Below are 6761 nucleotides of genomic sequence, written 5' to 3'. Positions count from 1 at the left end.
CTTTAAACCAAAAATTCTCCTCTACCCCTTTTCCTATCTTCTTTCCCTGGTTTTATTTGGGGTGGATGGGAGGGTATCCATAGAAGAAGGCAAATGTGGCAACAAAAGCAGTAAAAACTAGGGTATAATGCTTTCCCTGGATACTCCCAGGCTCAAAGCTAGCTGCAGACCCTTGGGTACAAGCCCTCAGAGGAGTGATTGACACGTTGCCCTTTGAGCCCACCAGCCTCCCTCTAGAGGGTTTCCTAGGGCACCTTGCCGCAGAAACTTCTGGCTGAATGCTTAGCTGGGTCACAGGCATTCCATCCCAAGCCTGGAGCACAGCCACTGATCTCCTCCCTTGGGACTCCCATGCTATGGAGGACAGAACAGCTCATCACGTGCCCACCTAGGCTTCCACATTCTCTGTCTTTTGCTTTGCTTAGCATCCAGGTTGTCTTTTTCCTGTGTCAGGGTCAAAGATGGTGGCCAGAATCCTCTGGGATACCCCAGGGCACCACTAGAATTCTCCTACTCCTCCAGTGAGGCACAACTGCCAGCTGCCTTCTCCAATCAAGGCAGATTCTTATTTTTTGAGCTCAATAAGTAAGAGTCATCATGTCCACTTTTGGAGTGAGGCAACTCTTGGAAAACATGCTGAGGATGCTATACTCTTCTTCTGAGAAGTCACCCTACTTTCCACACACAGCTTAATTTTAAATATAATAACAAGCACAAGCTTTAGAGGTAGACATGGGTTTGAATCCCAGCTTTCTCAGCTCTTTTGATCCCCAGTTGTCCCTTCTGTAGAATGGGACAGCAATGCCTTCTCTGTGGGGCTGTTGAGCACACAGAAGTTTCAGTAAACGGAAGCTTTTATTATTATTATACAATGTTGATTAAAACGAGAAGAGAAATACTCAGAATATAGAGTCTGGGATGACATGAAGGAACTAGTGAATTGAGAAGTTAATAGACCCGGACCCACCCTGGATTCTGCTCATTAGTGCCGTGGGTGCAAGTTGAAGTTGGACAAAGTTGTGCAGTGTGGCGGACCAGCCAGGTTCATAGGTCTCCGTTGGGTAAGTGCACTGTGACCCTGACCCGTGGCTTCATCTTCAGTGGCCCGAAAACTCGATCCCATCCAGAAGTCATCTCAGGGAGGCTGACTTAGGCCCACAGACTCACAGAGGCCTGTGCATAAGACCAGATGGTCAGTGGGCCTGACACACATGTAAGCCTGACCAGCACATTCCTTCCCTGGAAGGAAGCTACCCAGGAAAAAGGTGATCAGAAGGTACTCAGAGAGTTGGGAATCTTAACAGAGAAGTTTGTTTTATAACTTGAAAATATAATGGTGTCAGGCCTTGTTAGTCAGCTGCAGAGTCTCCACAATAGGGACACCTGACAGACAGCCAGATATTCCCTTAAGACTAAGGTGTCTGCCAGACAGAAGCCGGAGATGTGTAGCCACTCTTCTCTCAATGTCTTCTTTCTTTACGTCTAAGACTGACCAACTTCCCTTCAGATCAACGCATTTCTTCTTCAGATATGTTCATACTCCAATCAGTCTAGTCTTCTGCCTAGGAACCTCTCATTACATGTTGATTTTAGAGTTTAACACAGTATTTCCAAGTTCTTGGTGGAGGGGTGGGGGGTTGTCAGTGGGTAACTAAGGGTGGCCTATGGGTACAATAGTCTCTGGCTTGCTCCTCTCTTACAGAGTTGAAAGGTCATAGAAAATTAGAATCATCTGTGTTAGAAGGGAATGCCTTCATTATATAGATGCGACTTTCTCAGTGACACGTTGACAGTTGGGGCCACGCACTCAGCTCTTTAAACCAAAAATTCTCCTCTACCCCTTTTCCTATCTTCTTTCCCTGGTTTTATTTGGGGTGGATGGGAGGGTATCCATAGAAGAAGGCAAATGTGGCAACAAAAGCAGTAAAAACTAGGGTATAATGCTTTCCCTGGATACTCCCAGGCTCAAAGCTAGCTGCAGACCCTTGGGTACAAGCCCTCAGAGGAGTGATTGACACGTTGCCCTTTGAGCCCACCAGCCTCCCTCTAGAGGGTTTCCTAGGGCACCTTGCCGCAGAAACTTCTGGCTGAATGCTTAGCTGGGTCACAGGCATTCCTGTGCTTCTGCTTCCTGTGCCCAAAGCAATCACCAAAAAGTTATGATTACTTAAGTGAATCTGGAGTTTGGGGCTTAGGGACAGCTGCAGCCCCATGGCCTGACCCTTCTCTGGGTCCATCCCTCCCATCCGTGCTCCTGGGCCACTTGCTCTATCACTTCAGTCTCCATTTCATGTTACAAAGCATTTTTCCACTTTCTTCCTAGCACAGGGATGGAGGCTATGGAGATTATATAAACTTTCTCTTCTTTTTTTTTTTTTTTTTTTTTTTTTTTTTTTGCCACGCAGTGCAGCTTGCAGGATCTCTTAGTTCCCCAACCAGGGACTGAACACAGGCCACAGCAGTGAGAGTGCCAAGTCCTAACCACTGGATCACCAGGGAATTCCCTAAACTCCTTCTCTTCTATTTGAAGTCAAGCTCCCAAGTTCTTAGGCGATTTCCTAGTGCTGGGTCACTTCTTTAATAAATATTTATTGAAATCATATGGTAGTCATCACCAACCTGAAATTAGTGATGTAATAAGCTATACACCACATCCTTTAGGTAGGGCTCTTGCCAAAAACGTTTTTCCAGAATCTAATCTTGAGAAAACAATCAGACAACCCAGAATATGGGTTGGCAACGCAGACTCTCTACAATACAACTCTTTAAAAAGGAAGTCAGTGTTATGAAAAGCAAATAAAAAAAAATGGCAAGGGATTACTGTAGATTAAAGCCGTCCAATAGGACTGTCAATGATAGGGAAAATAGTCCATGTCTGAGCTGTTCAATATAGTAGCCACTATTACATGTGGCAACTGAGCACTTGAAATGTGGCCAGTGTGACTGATGAGCCGATTTTAAATTTATTTAATTTCAATTAATTTGAATATAAATAACCACATATGTCTACTGGCTCCTGTATTGGACACAGCGTAGTTCTACATTTAAAAAAGACTAAAGAAACAAAACAACCAAATGCAATGCATGAACTTTTATTGTATCCTGGATCAGAGGGGGGGAAATGAGAAAAAAATATTTCAAGGGATATAGATAAATGTAAATTTTTAATCTCTATATGAATGGAAAAGTGTTATACTTACTTTTAAAGGCCAGAGCCCGGACTTCCCTGGTGGCAGAAGTGGTTACGAATCTGCCTGCCAATGCAGGGGACACGGGTTCAAGCTCTGGTCCGGGAAGATCCCACATGCTGCGGAGCAACTAAGCCCATGCGCCACAACTACAGAGACTGTGTGTGCTCTAGAGCCTGCGAGCCACAACTATTGAGCCCACGTGCCACAACTACTGAAGCCTGTGTGCCTAGAGCCCATGCTGTGCAACAAGAGAAGCCACTGCAATGAGAAGCCCACGCACCACAACGAAGAGTAGCCCCCGCGAGCCACAACTAGAGAAAGCCCACACGCAGCAACGAAGACCCAATGCAGCCAAAAATAAATAAATAAATTTATTTTTAAAATAAATAAATAAAGGTCTGAGCCTTGAGAATGCACTATCCTGTATATTTCAGGTTATAGGCAACATTCTTAACTTACAGCAAAAGTAACAGAATACAAAGGTTAAAGTAAAAGAAACAGATCTAATATGGAGTCAGATTTGTTCTTCCCTATACAGTATTTTGGTTTTATAAGAGAATTTAATTATTAGGGCCTATGTACTAAAGTATTTAGGGATGAAGTGTGTGCTACTTACTTTCAAAAGGTATGATATGTATACACAAAGAGACAAAGCAGATGAGTCAAAATGTCAGTAATTGAAAATCCAGCTTTAGGACATACTGATATACATTATACTCTTCTTTTAACATTTCTATGGGTTTGAAATTTAAAAAAAAAAAAAGTGGGAAGTAAAAAGGAGAGAGGCAGGCACCAATTGGAAGTGTGATAGTAACACAGCAAGGCTGACCACTTCCCCAGCTTCCAAAAAGCTGTGTTCCAAATATGTACATGTAAATCTGTTGTTGGCACTCTGAACGTGCTTTCCCTCTCTCTTATTTATGACTGTCTATCTGGGAGACTGCAGCTTACTATCGAAGAAATACAATACCCCTACCCCCACCAAAGGAATTGTCACTTCTTTTATAGAAACTCTGTGACTTGGGGGGATACCAGGAACTTGCTAATCTTCCCTCTTAAATCCTCACTCTTCACACTTCTGATCTGGCAAACTTAAAGTAGTTCCTCTTACAGACAACCAGGGCCAAAGCCAAAATTTTGTATTTGAAATGCTTGTTTACTTTGCAATGTACTGTTTGCATATAAGTTCAATAATTTTAAATTGGTCACACAGTTAAAGGAACACAGATCAAACTGATTGTAAATGCTCCAGGTGATGAATAAGAGCTGCAATAATAAGGAAAATATTCCTAAATCGGTTGATGCATAAGTCAGGCTTTAAAGCAGCATTTCTCAAAGTGGAATCTGGTCTGGGTATCACCTTAGTACTTGACAAAAAGGCAGATTCCCCTGGGTCCTACCACAGCCCTGCAGAGTCAGAATGTTCATATTTAACAAGCATCCCCAAGTAATTCTTATGCACACTAAAGTTTGAGAACCCAAAGTATGGTAAGATTTAGGTGTGTGAAAAGAAGCCTGAAGGGTATTCTGATAGGTGAAGCACCCTGAGTGAAGATACAAAGTCAAAAATGAAATTGGGCTTTTAAAGAGCAGAAGGAACCTCACCTTTTGGAGGGGAAAGATTCCCGTTTGAGATCAGGTGAGATAGAGTTGTTAGGTAGAGTGGGGTTTGGACACCAATTCAGGAAGGTTGGACAATTTTTGGATAATTGGTAGACAATGAAGGAACAATGATGTTTTAGGAAAATCATCCTGGCTGGTTGTGCAGGATGCACTGAAGATTTTAAAAAACTAAAATCAGGGAGATCAATAAACAGGTTTCTGAAGATGATCCAGGTGTGAATAATGAAAGCCTGAACATGAAAGTGGCACTGGATACAAAGCATAAAGGATGGGTGGGAGAAATGTCTTTGAAGGAAGGATCAGTAGGATGTGGTGACGGACTTTTTAAAAGGGAAGGGCTGTAGAGGAATGTGTGTAAGAGGAAATATTAATAATGCTCACTACTAACTATATATAAAATAGGTAACTAATAAGGACCTACTGTATAGCACAGGGAACTCTACTCAATACTCTGTAATGACCTATATGGGAAAAGAATCTAAAAAAGAGTAGATATGTGTATATGTATAACTGATTCACGTTGCTGTGCACCTGAAACTAACACAACACTGTAAATCAACTATACTCCAATAAAAAAATTTTTTAAATGCTCAAGGTCTACAAGCAAAAACAAAAACCTAATAACATAGTTTTAAAATTGGCTAAGGAGTTGAATAGATTTTTCTCCAAAGAAGACATACAAATGGCCAAAAAATACATGAAAAAACGTTCAATGTCACTAATCATCAGGGAAATACAAATCAAAACCACAATGAGATATCACTTCACACCTATCAGGATGGCTATTATTAAAAAAAAAAAAGACAACAAGTGTTGGCGAGGACGTGGAGAAATTGGAACCCTTGTACACTGTTGGTTGGAATGCAAAATGTTGCAGCCACTATGGAAAACAGTATGAAGTTTCCTCAAAAAACTAAAAATAGAACTATCATACGATCCAACAATCCTATTTCTGGGAATTTATCCAACAGAATTGAAATCAGGATCTCAAAGAGATGTTGGCACTCCCATGTTCATTGCAGCACTATTTACAATAGCCAGGATAAGGAAGCAACCTAAATGTCTATCAAATGATGAGTTTAAAAAGTAGTATATGCATACAATAGAATATTATTCAGCCATTCCAAAGAAGGAAATTCTGCTATAAGCGATAACATAGATGAACCTTAAAGACATTATGCTAAGTGTAATACCCAAGTCACAGAAAGACAACTACTGCATGATTCCACTCATACGAGGTATCTAAATTAGTCAAATTTATAGAGTCACAGAGTGGAATAAATAGTGGTTGCTAAGAGCTGCGGGGAGGGGGAAATGGGGAGTTACTAATCAATGGGCTTAAAGTTCAGTTAAGCAAGATGAATAAGTTCTAGAGGCCTGCTGTACAACACTGTACCTCTATTGCACACTTAAAATTTTGTGTTTTTTGTATTGTATTGAATACTTTAAAACTTAAGAGGTAGATCTCATGTTAAGTGTTCCTACCACAATAAAATAAAAGTGTTCAGGTCTGAAGCCTGAGTGAAAGGAAGAAATGATGAGGCCAGTGACAGAAATAGCTGTTTTTGCGGTGATGCAGTGAGAGGGAGGCTCTGGCAGGACAGCCAAATGGAGGCACCTTTATAGCACTTGAGCAGAACTGATTGGAGATAAAGATATAAATAAAATTTAGACAAAGAGAAATTTGAAGCCAAGGCAATTCACTAAAGTAAAAAGTTTAAAGAATGATCAGCTCAGGGACCAAGACTCAAGCCTTAGGAAATTCTTAGGGAGTGATGGGATGGAAGGAAACCATGAAAGAAAAAGGCGATCATCACAGAAGTAGGAGGATAAACAAGAAAAAGTGTCACAGAAGCCGCGTGAGAAACAAATTTCAAGGAGTGGTCGACTATGTTAAAGCCAATGGGGGCTTCCCTGGTGGCGCAGTGCTTGAGAGTCCGCCTGCCG

The sequence above is a fragment of the Lipotes vexillifer genome, unplaced genomic scaffold (assembly GCF_000442215.2).
Source record: "Lipotes vexillifer unplaced genomic scaffold, Lipotes_vexillifer_v1.1 scaffold1122, whole genome shotgun sequence".
Classification (NCBI taxonomy): domain Eukaryota; kingdom Metazoa; phylum Chordata; class Mammalia; order Artiodactyla; family Lipotidae; genus Lipotes; species Lipotes vexillifer.
The sequence above is the reverse complement of the archived record's forward strand: the minus strand, read 5'-3'. Positions refer to the sequence as shown.